General features: G+C 39.4%; 1 long non-coding RNA gene across 1 annotated transcript; it reads right to left on the bottom strand.

Moving 5' to 3' along the window:
• Positions 1-4,879: 4,879 nt before the first annotated feature.
• Positions 4,880-12,554, bottom strand: LOC310893995. Its single transcript, XR_014579467.1, has 2 exons — positions 9,414-12,554; positions 4,880-9,081 (listed from the first exon to the last, which is right to left on the bottom strand). It is a non-coding gene; the product is annotated as an uncharacterized lncRNA (long non-coding RNA).
• Positions 12,555-18,360: the final 5,806 nt, after the last annotated feature.

The raw sequence follows: 18,360 nt of genomic DNA, 5'->3' as shown, positions 1-18,360 counted from the left end.
AGTTTGGGAGAATTTTATTACCCGTGTTGGAAGGATTTGATTTTCCACTTGTCTTGAGTTTGGGGGAAAATAGGACCAAAAAAGAACAAAGTTATTCCCTGTCTGAAGAGAGAAGAATCAGACTTTTTCCTAGCACTTTCTCAGGTCATCACGAAAGAGAAGCAAAGGCATAGAGAAGAAGCACATACAACATTTCTTCTCTTGGCAGCTGAAAGCTTCACTTCTGAATAGGGAAAACTGAATTTCTGTTAAGAGAAAACTCAGTTTATAGTTCACGATGTGCAAGCATTTCATGGGAGAATGAACAGTCCAGGAATCTGAGAAGTAACTGGAGTGTAAGGTACACTGCAGAAATATCTATCCTGACATTGCTAGAGTAAGATGAGCAGCAGTGTTGTTTCTGGCAAATTCCTTGCAGTGATTAAATGAGAATAACTATGCAAGCCTATGTCTTTTTGTTGTGAAGGCAGCATGTCTATTTACTGCAGCTAAAAATCCTGACTGAGAGGTATTTTGCCTTTCCGCCTCATGCATTTTGTTACCGATATCTCATATCAGTGTTCATTCTCATATAGGTTTGCTTCACCTTTTGCTGGCTTAATATCCAGCATTTCAATAAAAATAATGCCCTACCCCAAAATGATATTGCAAAACAGAGACAAAAATACAATTGTATTTCACAGATTTTATAGTTCAAGATATTAAAAAAAAAATCAGATCCTTAAGACAGGTCCCCATCTGCATCTTTCTTCTGCATTTAATTCTTCCCTAAACAGGCTCTTCCATGTTTCACATAAGACTGGCCGTGACAATATCAACAATATTTAATATAACTATTAACAATAGTTACAATTTGTTGGATGACTTCATGCTACTTCATGTAAAATCGACTAACTCAGTTCTGTGGGAGTTATTTACGTGAAACCGATACCAGAAGAATATTAAATGTTAGAAGACCCATCACTCTGCAAAGCAGATCCAGTAATACAGCTCTTCTTTCAGTAGCCATCCTTTGCAGACTGTTTACAGAGAAATTTGGTGGTTATATAATCTGTCAATGAGCTGTTTGCTTTTTTCCATAAATTTAATTAGGTTTTGATAGATTCATCAGTTTTCATCTAAATTATTTTTGGTGAATTCTAATTGGTTCCTGCTGTGGCTTGGCAGCCACATAACTGATCATATGCCTATTTAATCCACTCATGGGATATTTAACAAATTGTTAGCTATTTCACTGTGCACTGAAGTGTAGCTCTACCAATTCTTTTTTGCTGTCATGCTACTGGAGCTATTATGACAGTCCATTATGTGATTTATTTTGTGAAATAAATGTGAAATGTTGCAAAAACAACAATACATCATAATCTTCACCCAAAATATAATAAGGCCAAAAGTCATCTCTAAGTCATCTCATGCAAAAACATTAATACCTTTCCTTCCAGTCTGTGGACAGTAGTTTGCCTTTTCTGACATTAATGTACTAAGTAAGACATATTGCAGTGAAATAGTTATGTGATAATTCATGTTATCCTTCTAAAATAAGCACTTAATTGGTTAAGAGAAAAAGCAATAGGCCTATTTATCAGATGTTTAGGCTTGTCTACCTGGGGAAATAGCTTAGAATAGTTATTGCATACTAACTCTTCATGTGGACATTCCTAATCCATACTGTAAACGTCTCTCTCTTTGGTTCAGTCTGCACTGGGCATGAGTACAGACTGCATGTAACACTTTAAATTCAAAAATTTATTCTGCAATAACTCCCCCATACAGACAAATTCTTAATGAAAACAGTATAAGGAGTTCAGCAAAACAGCTGTAAAGCATATACACTTCTTCCTTCGTGTGGTAAAATGCTCACTCTCCTGGCCATGATGCAGCTTGTTGGACAGGAATAGAAGAGAGGCCTTGGGAACGTGGAAAGGCACTTCAAACAGGAGTACCTGAGGGACAGGTCCATAAGCTCCCTCTTTTCTCCCAGATGCCCAAGCCACTTAGAAAAGAGAAGGATTGACACCACATAAACTCTCTTTTTTTTTTACTTTTTTTTTTTTTTTACTTTTTGTTTTCCCCCTCCCTACAGCACGTAGAGAAGAGTACAGACAATGCTCTGGAATTAATATTTCTCATTCGTGTTATTCCTAGTGGAAGGTGCACTCCTTGGGTGCTTGGTCTGCAGAACAATCCTGCAGTACTTCAGCGTTCTACTGGAGATTTGGCACTGAGAGTTCCCTCTCTTGGCACAGAGAGACTGAAGCAGTGAAGAAGATGGTTCCTGGCCAGGCCTGCCAGTGTGAAATGATTTTTCACTCTCTCTAAATTAAATATCAGGGTAACGAGGCCTATAAAATGGTGTGAAATTTTGAAAGACAAATGTGATAGATGTGCAAAATATGATCAATCACCCTCTCAGTAGAAACACCAAGTTTTCCCAGAACCTGGGTATTTCAGCATGACACAATTCACACAATATCAGCCTTTAAAAAAAAATCCATAACTCAGATATCAGAAAACAAGACAAAGCAGAGCTGCCAGCCTGCTACTCCAGCAAACTACCTAAAATATTATCAAACTTTGTTATAATTCTCATGTTGTAGGAGACATACAGCAGCTTCTGCATATCTGCATTTCCTTAACAGAAGCTGAACACTCACACTTGGCCATGCTAGGTGAATAAACAAGTGCAGTAAAGCACTTTAAAATCAAACCATTAGGGATGACAGACTCTGGCAGATTAAGTCATGATGGCAAGGTCAGTGGGATGTGAAACTTGGCTAATTATGTCATGCCCTTGTCAGCTTGCATTGGCAAAACATGCTAAGGTTACCGGCAAGCCCTATGGCTTAGTGAACAATACTAAAAGGAATTTCAACCTGAAATAGGTCAACATGAGCAGAATACAAATGCTTGAGCCCCAAAGACTCTTGGCACTGCTGGAATGAACAGGAGCCTGGCCAGTGACCCCAGTGAGGCCAGGATTTTGCCCTTTGGCTTTCACAGATATGACATTCAATTAATTCCTTTGCCTATGTTCTGTAGATTGGTCTTCATTGTACGTCACAAGGAATTTGTAGATTGCAAACTGTGTAGCAGGGAACCACATCCCATTAAAGATCTGTACGAGTCCCAGGTTAGTGGGACCCTGATCCTTCTGGGACCACCAGGCTCATGCTGAAGAACAAAGCGATAAAAGAAAGTTTGACCGCAGTGCAGGAATTATCATGCTGTAGGAATTAGCTAACATTAATCACTTGAAAATTCCCATGTGCGATACTCTGTGTGGACAAGTGGACTGGCATGGGTAGGCCTGGAGGGAGCCACCAGCAGCTTCCCCTCATCAGAAAACACAACAAGCAAGTGGGGGCTCTGCGGGAGGGCACATCTCCTGGCCAAGCCCGAGCTGCCCTAACAGCATACCATGATGAGTTTGGAAGGGGAGTTGGGCACTAAGATAGGGGCTGGACAGTGAGCCAGGGTGAATATAGCTGCATCTCATTTCCCTGCAGAGATCAGTCATGCATCTGGTGCCTGGAAACTGGCTGCCTCACTGAGGGGTCAATTGCATTGTATACCAGTTTAGATTGGTCTTGAGTCAACACTCAATGAATAAGCACTGCAGGCAGTTCATCTGAACAGTTTCCTTTACTGCTGGGCATAGGCATTGGTAGGCTTACCAAGTGAGCAAAGCAAAAATACTCCTTAACAGTCAGAGGTGCAAAGGCAAACATGCTCACCTCTAAGAGGCAATCATGAGAGACTCTCAGATCATGCAGAGCAACATCTGAGGTGATGTATGGGCACCATCTTGCTCCATCATTTCATAGAAGCACAGGTCTCTTGTGCTCTGCTCAGCACCTCTAAGGGCAGTAGAAGGGAAGGAGTAAACAGTGTATATTTAATCCCTCCACAGTGGGTTCTGTTGTCAGAAATTTCAAAGAACATCCTTAAACTTCTAGAAATTTATTCTTACAAACGCCTTGACTCAAGAACCTCAACAGAATCTGGAGGGCCAGGGGTTATGAAGGGTTAGAAATCTCATAACACACAGACAGATCCATGCCTGCTATCCAACACAGATTTTTTTTTAAATTGTGGATATACAATTGTTTAATTGTAAACATGGTTAACTACTCAATAGTACTCATTATTTGTTAGATGTATTTGCCTTAAAAATGGTTTACTGTTTTCTTCTAATGAAGTAAATAAAACCAGATGGGAGGAGATGAGATTAACTAAAAATAATAATAATAATAAATAAATAAATAAATAAATGTAGGCAACTACAAGTAAAGAAGCATAGGCAGATTTTTAGAAGTGCCCAACAAGCCTAATGTCTTACTTTTGCTAATGTCAGAAAGGGTTTTACTGTCAAACTGCCAAATGAATGGCAATCTGAAATGTAAGAAATAGGCTATTATTAGTGTCAGTACCAGAAAATGTTAATGTCGGCGATATTACAGTGAATGAAATCAGAGACAAGCACCTAAGAACAAGGTTTCAGAGAAGGAAAATCATACATTGAACAAAAAGTTATATCATTAAGAATCCTAGAAGTGCAAAATATCTCTAATAACAGTCATTCAAGAGACACTTCATAGAATAAAGTGACCTCAAAAGATAGTTAGAATTAGATAGGAGCAATAATCCTCTAGTGAGGAGGCAGATATTGTTAGCCATGAAATCAGAAGGAGAAGAGCGCAACAAGTGAAAAGTATCGGGTTAGTGTGTTATTACCACAGCCTCTTGGGCTGGCCGTAGAGAGACCCATGAGACAGCCTGGGCAAGGGACACCATGGATATCCTGGGACTGAACATCTGAAATGCGAGGAGCTGCATTTTGTTAATGACTTAACCCTCCCCCCATTTCTGTGCACATACAGATAAACCCCAAAGTTATGAGCAATGGAGAAAATTACGTATTTCAACAAGACCACCAAATTTGGCAAAACTTGAATGGTTGTGAATAACCAAGAGTAAATCAGAGATTATGGAAAATTCAGTTGCATTATGAACAACAAGAAAGAAGCATAAATAAAGGTATAATCAGGGAAAGTTTCTGGCAACATGAGCACAAGGTAAAGTAGAAAGCAACATAGGAAACATCTGTCAACATCTACAAAGATGAAGCTGTGCAACAACATAGGATTATTGCCATCAGGAGGCAGAACAGAGGCATGCCCAAACACAACACGGTCCTAAGACAGAACAGAAAGCAAGAAATAATTTTAATTCACAATGTTCTCTTTATCAAAAGCTGAGTGGACTAGCAAAGTTACAAATATAGAAACATATGAACAAACAAAGGACATACTAATGACCACAAATTGTCACATGGAACTGGGCATGTACAAAACTAGAAGCATGTAAGTTTCAACAGTAAATATCATCCAGAAGCGAATATAAGAATGCAAAGGAGGAAAAAGCGTCTTCAGAAGAACACCAGAGCAACAAACTGGCATAAGCATAAAGTAAACTGTGAATCAGCTGGACATAAGCAGATAAATGGAAAGGCATCCATGGCTTTTCTTTAAAGGAAATAAATAATAAAAAGCTGAGTCATTTCATTTGCCTAAGGAAAGAGAATGCTGAAATTCTGTTTTAGTGTGTTTTAAATTGAAATCCACTTTCCATACTGTAGACACTTGGTACAATCACAAGGGAAAAAGTACCTAGTTATTTGGTGTATACTAATGTGGTAGAAAAAATGTAAAATGTTGTTACAGAGAAAAACAGGTTATGCTGTGTAACTGCTGTAATAAATATGTATGTAGGACCAAAAGAGTAACAAATTTGGTATAAAAGTATATTCAGTTGCAAATCTGTATATGTGCATGATTATGAAAATCAATAAGAATTTTCTTTTCTTTTATGAAGTACAAATACAAAAAAAAAAAAGAAAGAAAGAAAGAAAGAAAGAAAGAAAGAAAGAAAAAAGATCAAAATGAATGCCTTTAGCAAAGCTCCCTTGTTTCTGGTTTCAGGCCAGTAAAAAAGAGTTTGAAGAACAGTTTTCAGAAGGCGTAAAAACCTCATAATTAATCATTTCTTCAAACACATCAGGAGCAGGAAGCTATAGAGTTTGTAGGCCCATTAATTGATCAAAGTACAAAAAGAGCTCTCAGAGAAGATAAAGCAGAGGAGGAAAATTAAATGATTTTTTGCAGCCTTGAAGGAGTTTAGAGAAAATTCTGGGCTGGAACCCTTCTTCATACATCAGAGACAATATGTCAGAGAAGCTATCTCAGAGTGAGTTCATTAGAAGAATCTCTAGAAGAAATTGTAAAAATTAAGGTAACAAATTGCCAGGTCCAGGTGATTTAAAAGCTGACCTACTAATGGAAGCTGCAAAGGCATTTAAAGCTGACATGGCACTGCAGCAGTGGAGGGTGGCAAATGTGATGACAAGTTTTAAAAAGTTGTAAGGATAGTTACCATCTAGGAGCTTTCACAACTGTGTTGGGATAATTGGTAGAAAATAAATCAGTGTATGCTGGGAAAAGCGTAGTACCCTGGAGAAGCAACTTTTAAAAAGGAAGGCATGCCTTGGAAACCAGGCAGGCATCTTTGAAGGCAACCAAGAAGACACCCAGATAAGAACCTAGGCAGCAGGAAAAAAATAAAATAAAATAAAATAAAATAAAATAAAATAAAATAAAATAAAATAAAATAAAATAAAATAAAATAAAATAAATAAAATAAAATAGCTGTGCTGGATTTGCTAATGGCCCAGTGTCTTGCCTCCATAAGTGAATGCCTGGGGAAGAGAAGACCAAGAAATATGTAAGTGATGTTCCTGATGAGTACTCTTGGGGCCTCCAATCGTTCTGGCTTCCAGGAATTCCTCGGGCAGACTTCTATGAATTTAGTAACCCTAAATAGATTTGTCATCTGCGAACTTGGCCAGTCTGTCTCTTGAATCCAGAAAACCTTACACTATCCTGCTAATGTGTGGCAATGAATTCCGAAACTTACCTACACATCGCATGAAGAATCACCTTGCTTTTTGTTCTAAGTGTGGCTTCTAGCAGTGCCCTTAAATGGCCCCTACTTCATGTACAGAAGAGACACTGAACAAGCAATTCCCACCCTATTCTGCACATACTAATTGGGATTCAACCTCCTGGGACTCCCAAAAGGCATTTGACAATATCCTTTAACAAAAGTTCTTAAAAATAAATAAATAAATAAATAAATAAATAAAAGGAGTTAAGATTTTTAAGATTTAGGAAATGAAGAATAGGAATAAACAGTCAATTTTCTCAATGCAGGAAAGGCACTAGTGGAGTCTTACTGGGTCTGAGCTGTTCAACCCACTTCTAAATCACCCACAAAAGGAGGTTAATTGGGAGATGACAATGTTTTCTGTTGATAAAAAGTTTTTCAGTGCAAAAAAGGAGGTTAGTTGGGAGATGAAAATGTTTTCTGTTGATAAAAAGTTTTTCAGTGCAATTGAAAAAAAAAACAGCACAACATGGTGATACAGACTGACTGGATGGTTAAGTGGCAGATGAAATTCAAAGTAGATAAATGTAAAGTAGCAAGCTTGAGAAAAACAATCCTAGCTTTATATATACAGTGACAGTCTTCAAATTATCATTATAATTCAGGAATAAGATCTTGAAAATATAATAAACAGGTTATGGATGTGTCAGCTCAATGCTCAGGAGTCATAATAATAAATTTAAAAAAAAAAAAAAAGGAAATTGAGTGTTAGGAACTAGTAGGAATGAAAAAGAGAAGAAGGTAGAGAAAGTCATCCCACACTGTATAAATGTGGGGCACCCACCCCACGAATACTGTGGGCAGTTCTGGTCCACCCATCTCCAAAGCATATGGCAGGTCTGAAAAAAAGGATTTGGAGACAATATATCAGGATGACAAAGGTATCAAATAGCTTCTGCATCAGAAATGATTAAATAGATTAGGCTTTTTCAATCTGAAAAGAGATGACTGAATGAGGCTGTAAGAAAGGTCTACAACACCACTAATGTATAGGGAACGTAAATAAGGATGTTGCATTCATCGTGTTTTCTAATAAAAGAACCAGGAAGATTCAGACAAAGCAGATGGCAAATTCAAAACAAACAGAAGAAATAATACATAGTTAGCTGTAAAATTTCTTTCCAGAGACTTTCAACAGAGTTTTCTGGGCTTCACAAAGCGATTAGGCAAAGCAGGTTAAGAAAACTCCATCCAGCTCTATTAAATCTGGCAACGGAATCTGTAGTGCAGGAGTGACGGGTCACCTGAAGCTGGGGCATTGTGCTGGGGAAGTGTTTTATGGCTGCCCTGGCTTTGTGCTCCTCTCACTGGCTGCTGTCAGAGAGCTGATGGAGTAAATGACTGCTTAGCTTAACCCTGTACAGCCTGTCTCGTGTGCTTAATCAATCCACTCCAGCTTCTAAGACTGACAGCTAATAAAACACTTTTATTTTTTATTCTATTAAAGTAAACACATTCTGTGTGGAACTCGCTACGCATGGTGAGCAAGGAGCCCCACTGGACTATGAAAATGATAATATTTTTTCAGTGGCGCTTTGAAGTTTCGTGCTTGGATCTGTGAAAGAAATAAGTGAATGCAAGTTATTGACAATTGACACAAGAGCAGTGCTTCAGCAGAAAATTAACTGTAGCATGACATTACGGCAACTGGCAATGGCCAGTTGTGCTGGGTTGACCCTAGCATGCCCATTTAGGTGCAAATGAAGTTCATATCAGTCACAGCACTCCTTAATTTCAACTACAATGAACACCGAGATGGTGGTTTAAGCCTTAGTTTGTCAGTTTGCAGTAACCACAGACTGTCAGTTACGGAGGTCAGAGTTTAGACCTTGCTTTGCTGACGCTGACTTTGGGTGCCACTACTTGATAGTGCTGATGTTGTTGAGTCCTGCTCCTTTTCTGGACCCCCAGCTGAGAGAAATAATCAAGGTGTTTGTGAATGGGCACATCACATGGCAGGGCTACAGCAAGTCTGAGGACAAGCCTGAGGTTTTGTAGTGGCCTCATGTTCATAGGTATGACTGAGACACACTCAGCTACCAGTCTGTCACATTCAGCCGAAGAAGGAAGCTCTTGGCTCTTTGAAAGAAAGAAAAAAAAAAAAGTTTCAAGGAATTTGCTGTTAAATAGACCACGCTACACTAAAACTAGGTTAAAAAGCTCCTTTTTTGTTGTTTTTTGTTTTGTGTTTTGGATCATGGTTAATAAAGATGTAGTTAAAAAACAAAAAAGAAGCAACCTCCAAAATACCACTACCACTTACTTCCCAATGGCTTCTCCTAAAAGGAAATATGGAAATCAAGAGCTGCAAGAGATCCCTGGCTTCACTTGGCTTTTATAGTTTTCTGCATGGTGCGTGATGGAGCTGGCACTGCTCTCCCTCCACTACAATATGTGCCAAATCACCCTACCTCTCTTCTCCGGGCAGGCATGATGAACCAAGCACCATCCTCATCAAGAAGACAGCGCTGTTTCAAGTTTTCAGGGACACAGTGCCCCAGCAGCTTCAACCACATTAAGCTGCAGTTATTAGTGTTAAGTGCTCTGAAAATCAGAGCCTTAAGGACGTGATTTTGGTTAGTTTCATCTGATATCCAGCTGAAAATGCTCAGCACATTTATCCCATCAGCAGGAAAAGGCAGCCCACCTGAAGTTGTTTGGAAATGAAGAGAAGCTTTGCAGGAGCTTCTTGACAGATTTTTAGCAAACATCCCAAAGAGAAATTTAAAAACTCAAGTTACCAGTGGTTCGGAACTGGCAACACATGCAAAAAATGAATCATGTAAGAAATCTCCATGTGTCTTTTGCCAGCTAATTAAAAAGCATCCTGCAAATTGTTATGGTATGTTTTTGAACGTGCACATTATGAATTGATGTTAAGTTGTGACCCTTTGCTAGGCCATTTGCAAATAGAAAGATTGTCACATTAAATCATTATAAAATATAGTCACATTTATATTCCAGTTTTAGTCCACATTTCAAGTGTGAGACAGACAAAAGAAGAGTTTTCTTTAATTGAAGTGACTCCTCAGAATGCTAATGAACTTTTGGTTGAGTTTGGACATTTTCATAATTCCGATGTTCTTATTTTGCTGACAAATTCAGGGAGACAGATGACCTCCTCTAATGTTCTGTTGTTCCTGTTTAATGGAAGGAGGCCCACAGGGAATTGTATTATTTTTTAAAATTATGAAGATTGTTCCACTTGTCTGGAGATTGACAGAAGGTGATAGGACAAAATAGGAGTGAGAAGAGTTACCATGCCTTTGCATTCCCATTTTGCTTACTGGTAGAGTATTTTTATGAGAGCACAGGCTGTGCTACAACTAGGAAGCAGAAACGTGGGGTTTGCTCATTTATGCCGTGGCATAAAGATGGCCTTCATTTCTTTACGAGACAGACGTCACAATAAACAGATGCAAAAAATGTGAAGGTTTTACAATGCAGAATTTTGTCTTTGCTACTTGACAGATTTTGTTTCCAGTAGAAATGCAGTAATCAGGCCAGATGCTTCCCCCTGCATTTCATACAATGATGTACAGTCATCAGAGCAGGACGTGTTACAGCAGCAGGACAGGGGCCTGGACCCTTACTTCACACAGGTGCAAGCGATTACCCAAACTGAAAAGCAGATGAGTACTCATCTGACACACTCTGCCTTCCACGAGAAATGACAAACAAAACCGAAGTGTTTTCTGCTGATACTTCTATTTCAAATGCTGATTGGAAAGGAACATGGAAATGGGCATGGAATAGGAATAACAGTTGTGAAGGCAGAAAAAACAAGTCTGAGTGAAACAAGAGTGGACACACAATCTTTACTCAAATTTTTAACCCAAAAGTTACAGATTCAGAAAGCTGAAATCTTTTTCTGGCTTTGTGTGTCCCTGTATTTCCCATTTTCAGCTGGAAATAAAAGTCATAAAAATCCCAGCTATTTTGAATCCCCATAATTAAAAGACAAGAGAATCATGGAGGAAAAGTCTGCTTCTCAAACTGCCACTCCTGATGTAACATTCAGAGGAGCTGCCCTGTGATTTAGAAATTCCACTATTTGTCCAAACACAGCATTTAAGCATCTATTGACATTACACATAGGTTTTCAGCGAGGCTATCATGAATATTCTCAATTACAAAAGAGAAAAAAAAATCTTTTCTCTTCTAGAATTAGGTTTTTCTTCAGACTTTGAGATACAGCAATGCAAAAACTGTAAAGTGCTTTGGTTCCTTACTGAATAAGTCATCATTTGCATTAAAACAAGCAGAGAACTTAACATTTTACCATTTAATAAGCATGCTGGAACAAGGAATCCCAATGGCAGGCTGCACTTAGGACCACAGAGGAAGGACCTGGTGGTGTTGGCAGGCTCAGCTGTTAGCTAGGCACAAACCATAGCAAATGTTTCAGTGTACTATAGTTAATTAAATGTTGAGGGGCTCATTTTGGAGAGCAGAGCTTGCTAATTCTGTGCCTTGAAAATATGCTCATAACAATGACAGGGCTTTTTTTAGTTCTAGCTTCACAGTCTTGTGAAGTGCAAGGTTATATCACACTTCAATTGATTAAGTGCAGATCGCCCCGGTAGACAGATTTGATTATGCTGCAAGTATGAGCTTGGGGAGAGTAATTAGGAGTTTCATCCTCATTCTGCATCTCCAGTTCCACATTTAGATTACGAGAAGAGCCTTTCAGGTTTCTTAATTTATTTTTACAAGATATCACAGATCCACAGCTGTTTGGCAGCAGACAGAGAAGGTGTATTTGTGAAACATATTGAGCCCTTAATTATGGAGGCATTTCTTGTTTTGGTGACCTCCATCCTTGTTCAACTTATCTGTAGTCACAGTCAGCAATAGCTGGGGGAGAAATGGAGCAAAGACAGCTAAACTGTTTAGGCAGCATCATTAATGCTGACTTTGTTTGGTTTCTTCACCTGCTCACTGTCTTCTATTTAAAGTTGTCAGGTGGCTGGCAAAGCATTCAGGAAAGTTTACATTTGCCCAGTCATGATTTCCAGAACAAAGTTGGTTTTTTTCCCTGACTTTTATTCTTCTGTCTTGTAGGGACATAGGCACAAAACTGGGTTCTGAATTGCATGCTAACCTCATGTTAATGAGGGAAAAGAAAAGACACTAGTATCCAGGCTAGCTCTGTACAAAATATTTCAGTTGTTAGCACCCAGTCATCCACAGTAGACGTGCGATTTAAAATGGTGAAAGAAAAAAAAGCAGCATTTAAATACTTTTACAAGAGTAATATAGTCACAAGCAGCCCCCAAAATCGCTAACCAAAATGCAATATGCATAATTAGTAAGCAAATGTAAATGTGCTTAAAAACCACAGGTAGAGTTGTCAATTGAAATACAGTTGTCAATTGAAATACATTTATTAGGGTAGTACAGGATTGAACTATTTTCTATCCGTGTTTCTTTCAACCTGTTTGGGGCTTCAAGTGCAGAACATTGGGTCACTTCCATTATTTCTTGGTCTTCTGTGTTTCAAACATGCATAGTCATAGGAAAATGTCTATATAATGACTGCTCGAAATCAAGTATTACATATTTGTTTTAGAAATATCTTTCCTGAAGCTGATTTCTCTTTCTGGAAAGCACCAGTTGGAAACTACAAAACAGGTTTGAATATTACTAAAAACATTCTTGTTTAAAAAAGTCATGTCAGCAATGTGCCACAGTTCTAATTACTGCAGAGAAATTAGCAAATAATTATATGCAAATAAATGAAGCTAATCAAAGTTATTAGCACATTCTGCTAGTCAATCATTTAAATTGCTTTAGGCTACGGTACAGCATTGGTATTGGAGAGTCAGCTTTAAAAAAAAAAAAAAAAAGACAACAGCAACAACCACTACCACTTGATTGTGTGAGAGCCCAGCATACGTATGAACATTTCAAATGCAGTATTGAAACAGCTAATCCATTCAGCATTAAACTGGGTAGGCACTGGTCATCCATATTACCTGCATTATGAGAATGCTTTTATGTGCAGGGGGTGTTGACAGTCCCATAGATCCTATTTTTCAGTTTCTTGCAGAATTGTGCCCATTCAGTTAAGAGAAATTTCTGAGCTGGATTTTTGCTCCAAGTGGTATTTGTTACTGCTGCTGCCCGTTTTCAGTGTTGCTGCCCAAACATTTTTAGTATTTCACGGAGAAAGACTTGGAGAAATATGTTGTTTTAGCAGTGTTAAAAATCCTAATTACAGCAGAGACTAGCACTGGAGTGTTTTGACACAAGCATCCTGCTTCCGAGTTGCACTTTTTCTGCCCTGTGAAAATCTGCCCAGATTTTGCCAGTTTCTACATTTCAGAAGAGGGAAGCACTTTGTTGGGTGGGGCTTTCCATTTTCTCAGCACAGTTCCCAAGCATTCCCTTTCCTCTGGCCTTCTTCCAGCTGCCCCAGTGATGGGGAGGGCAGTGTCCCCGTGGCGTGGCTCACCGTCTTGGGGCCAGGACAAGCAGCCAAGGCAGATTTTTCTGTAGTGGGTGTCCTGGGCTCCACAGCTGCTTGGTGCTCAAGAGGAGATGACTCAAACAGCAGAGGAACGATGCTGGGAAGGCTGAGGTTCACTGATGGTGGATATCGGCTCTCCAAATGGACTGGGGCAGAGACCAGAGGGAAAACAGAGGCGGGGTGTGTGGTGAAAAGCAGCGCAGGAAGGATGTGACTCACGGGCAAGGGAGGTGGAGCTGTGTCTGGGAGAGAAGGAAGCGGCTGGAGAGGTAGGGTGTGGGTGATGGGGGACACAACCGGCTGCTGGATGGGCCTGGGGAGTGCAGGAAGGTGGAGGCAGTGCCTCCAAACGAGGGCAGGGAAGCAGAAGCAGGGCTGGAAGGCAGGATGCAGGCAGCGGTGGGACTTGGGTCAGCTTTGGTGTGAGAGAGACGCAGGGCAGTGCTGAGCTGTCTGCATTCTGCTGCTTCACTGTTGGAGGCTTGCTCCAGGGACACTGGACTGTATTAATGCCAGTATGCTGGCGTGGTGAGCAGAGGTGCCTGGGCATCAGTCCTGCCAACACTCCCTGCAAATATTGCCTACTTGCTGACCAGACCTTCACCCTCCCCAGATGCAGGTCTGGGATCTTGGTGACTGTGGTTAAAGGGAACGATTGCAGGAACCAACAGTATGTATTCAGAAAGATTTTAAAATATGTTAGACTTCAAGGGTTTTTCATGGCTACTTTTCTCATGCATACACACGCTCAGCTATTGTTTGACTATTGCCCCTTTTGTTGTGTCAATCCTAGTTGCGTCAACACTTCACAAAGTGAATGTGTTCCCAGTGTTCCCACTGGGAGTGTTCCCAGGCCCTAAAGCTGTCAGAGCTCCTCCTCTCAGAAAACATCCCTAGACAGATTTGGGGAGTTAGCACAGCCTGGTTTCGTTCCCATCAGTCAGGTTAGATATGACACCTTGTCCAGGGGCTGGGGGAATTCAGGACAGACCTGGGCCATTTCATGGCAGCTGCCCAATGTCCAGGAACCGTCCTGGACACATTTGGTGAATTCAGACAAGATTTTATATCATACTGCAGTCAACTTGTTGTTCCCCATTCCTCATGCTAAGTGGAGATGTTACTTCTATGGTTTATTTTTAAAGTATGGTAAGTTTTAGAAGCAAAACAATTCCATGTGTTGATTTGGCTCAGTTTGGCCCAGCTCTGCTTAGGCTTCTAGAAACTAGTTCAGATTGAGCATCCCCAGAAACTTCTTGCAGCTATTAGAATGCAAGAGCATACTGTGTTGGTGGTGTGCTGCACAACACCAGAATGGTGTCACCCTTGGGGTAGTAAATGGATTATTTGTTATTATGTCTTCTAGTATTTCTACTATTGTCTAAAGTCATTGTAAGTATTGTAAACAATTGTGATGTTCATTTTTATCTTTGTAGATTGAATCTTCCTACCCTTGCCTTAGGTCCACACGTAGAAGATGTTCATCTATTCATTTGTGGGAACTCCAAACTCGTGCATTTAGGCCTTTCCTCATGAGCTCAGCACTCAATGCTCCTCTGCTTTTTCAATGAGTCACGATTTCAAGTACTGAAATACCAAAATACTGCATATTGCTTCTCTGAATGCAAACAACCCTTCTCACGTGGGAAATGAGAAAGACCTCACTTTATTGCTTATGGATTATAAATGACAGAGGAATCACGGTTTTTATATTCTGCAGAATCACTGTACATACACATCAGAATGTTTCTAATATTGTAGAGATGGGACACAAAGATTCTTCCTGATATTAAGGCATTTCCTCCCTGTGGCATTTTGTATTTATTTTGCCTTATTCTATTCATGAAATTTATAGCTCTTGCTAGATTAAAAGATTGGTTGTGTGTTAACTTTTTTACTGTTCATTGATATTTTCTCTTTTAATTCATCAGACTTAAGAAAAAACATTTCCTCCATGGTCTTTGCTTGTGAATTTAAAGATGTCTGAACAATTAATTTTATGTATATTTTCAGCAGAAATCACAAGTTCAAAACACATTGACAAACAGAAGAAGAACAGGGATATTTTGTGATTACTTTAATGTGGGAAATGACATAAAATCTGGAAAATCAGAAAAATATATGCATAAGACATTACCACAATTCTGTGTTGGGTCCTGATTTTTTCTATTATTTCTCCTCTTAGTCACAGTTAATAATTTATATACATTTAAATACATTTATATGGAAAACATTAGTCACATTCAAATGCTAAATAATTACCTTGTACAACAAAAAAATACTATAGTAAGAGTAGTAACTACCCAGAGCATCCTCAAGTCCTAGAAAAGCAGAAATATTTATGGCAATTGTGAGATTAAGGTAATTACTGTAACAATATACCACTCCTATATATGTCAAAGGAATATGTGCCTTTTTGTATCAAGCCAAATGGCTCTATAGGCTATTAGGACCATTTTACGATCCTGCTATTGCTAAACAACATCTCACAACAACTTAGATTTATGTGTCTAATAACGGTCTGCTTTGTTTAATATATATTTCTGGTAATTTTGTGTGGCCTCCTTATTTTCTAATGCAGATTAGCGGCTGTGTGTTTCTTTTGGTACAGAGGCACTGCTCCATACTATCGTTTGTGCAGACTGCGAAGTTAGCCACTAAACGTTTACTATATGGGGCACTAAAACTTAGATTTATGCCGCATCTTTAGAGGTGGTAGTCAGCTGCAGTTGCTATTACAACAATTCAATTTTTGTATAATACACAGTAAAACTCCACTGAGAATAGCTTTATATTCTTTTAATGCACTCCATATGCTGAAAGAAACAGTTTGAGATTAAGAGAGGTTTATGGTAGATGCTTGCTAAACTTCTTGTTTTCATTCAGAAACCCCAGAGGCCTGTAACAGCCCTGTGTTTTTGCCACACCCCAGTTTTGGGGTTGGCCTGCTTCCCCCTCCCCCCATCACACCCAGACATCACACCCAGATCTCAGGGGCTGAGCAAGCCAGGAGGGATGAAGAGCCACCCTCCATCCTCGAATGCACCACTGCACCATACATCTTTGCCTCTCTGGCCTATGTTCCTGCCTGTCTGATATGTTTCTTCTCATGCTGCATTCCCTCATGCCTTCAGTTTTGGACTATTTAATATGGGAAAAAGAAAAAAAAAAAAAAAAAAGGAAAAAAAAAACTTCAGTGGAGAAAATTCTGCTCCAATACTTCTGCTCTTTCTTGTATACTGGCATCTTTTTATGTACTGCACACAAATATTGATCTATGTCATCTTTCTTGCTCATAGAACCCTAGTTTCTGTCTTCTTTTTATGTAATTTAATAATGTATTTGGCAGCAAAGGAATATGAAGATTATCTGTGAAATTTTGACCGGAGAGAAGCCAAAAAAAATCATAGTTACAGATGGAGACAGAATCTCAGTAATGGAATTCGGAAATTTGAAAGGCAGTCAATGTGTCCTTATACCAAGGAGGAAAAATGCATTCCTATGCTGGACTAATATACAGAGAAATGTGTAACAACCTGTTAAAGATAAGTAGTTTCTCATGCAGATTAGCACGTGCAATTTCCAGACAGGGACATTAACATGGGGGTTTGCAATGCAGGTTTTGTTCTGTTCTCAGAAGAAGGGAATTGCCTGTGCTGATGGAGCTGCATGGCTGAGAGACTTCAGCTAGGACAGGTCACAAGAAGCAGAGCAGTCTAAAGACCTCTGACCTGGGAGGGACCAGTATCACCTCTAATGGCACTGAAGCATCCCAGAAACCTCAGAACTTAGACACCAAGGATTTAGGAGAACCATAAGTGAAAATTGCAATAGTCAAATGTGGTAACTGGGACATGATTATGGATTTCAACAGCTGTTGCAGGTCCAGGAGAGCTACTGGCAGCCCATCAGACAAAGCTGAAAGAAAAGCAGACCGTATCCAAGCTGACTCAAGATATCTTCCTGAAGAAAGAAGTAGAAGACTGATTTAAGGGAAGTAAGCATCTAATTGTGAAGAAAACAGACCCAGAAAAAAAAGAAAAAAGAAAAAAAAAAGTGTTAATACCTTAAGAGGAAGATCCTTCACAAAATTAGTAAGCTTTAAGAGTAAGGTTGAAAGTAAGGTAGTGAAAAGAGTAGAGATGGCTTGACTGAAGAGAGAGGCAACTGTGCTGTTCAAGGCATTGTTTGAGCAGTGTGCTTGAAGACCAGTCTAAGCAACATTAGATTTGAATTAAATTCCCCAGAGACAGTGAACCTCAGGGAAAAAAACAGGATGTGCCTCTCTTGGAAAACAGAGTGTGAATAGATAAATGTTCCAGGAAGAAACTGCATTACCACCGGAATTAACTTCTGTGAAATTTGTCAAGTTAAAAGCCTCAGCATTACCAGTTTCACCATATGGTTTTAATTTTTTTTTTTTCTTTCAGAGCAGCTGGCATTTTCCTAGGATGTTCAGGTCATGCCCCTATTGTCTAACTATGATGAGCAACATTAAAACATTACACAACCAAATAGAGTCTGAATGCTATTTCTTAACTAGCTGCACATTATTTTGTCTCTTTGTTTTTGGATGCAGTTCAGAAAATTATGGACTCCCTTTATGAAACCAGTCTCTCTTTAAATAACTGGGCTTCCTATTTTTCTTCATGCTTACTTTTCTAGGAAAGAGATTGTGAATTGAAGCACCATTACCAGTGATCTGCAAGAAAAGCGAAGTGTTTGAGAAAAAAAAGAGAATACAGTGGGTGTTGCTACAGAATTACTGCAGGGAAGGCCAGGCAGCCTATGTACAATCACGTGGCCTTTTGGCTGCTGCAGCTTAAAAACAGTGACCTGAGAGGCTGACATGCCTTCTTAGTCTCCTGGTCAAGAAGCTGCTGTAC

The sequence above is a fragment of the Anser anser genome (genome assembly GCF_964211835.1).
Source record: "Anser anser genome assembly, chromosome: 2".
Lineage (NCBI taxonomy): Eukaryota > Metazoa > Chordata > Aves > Anseriformes > Anatidae > Anser > Anser anser.
This window is presented reverse-complemented; position numbering and strand designations above follow the sequence as displayed.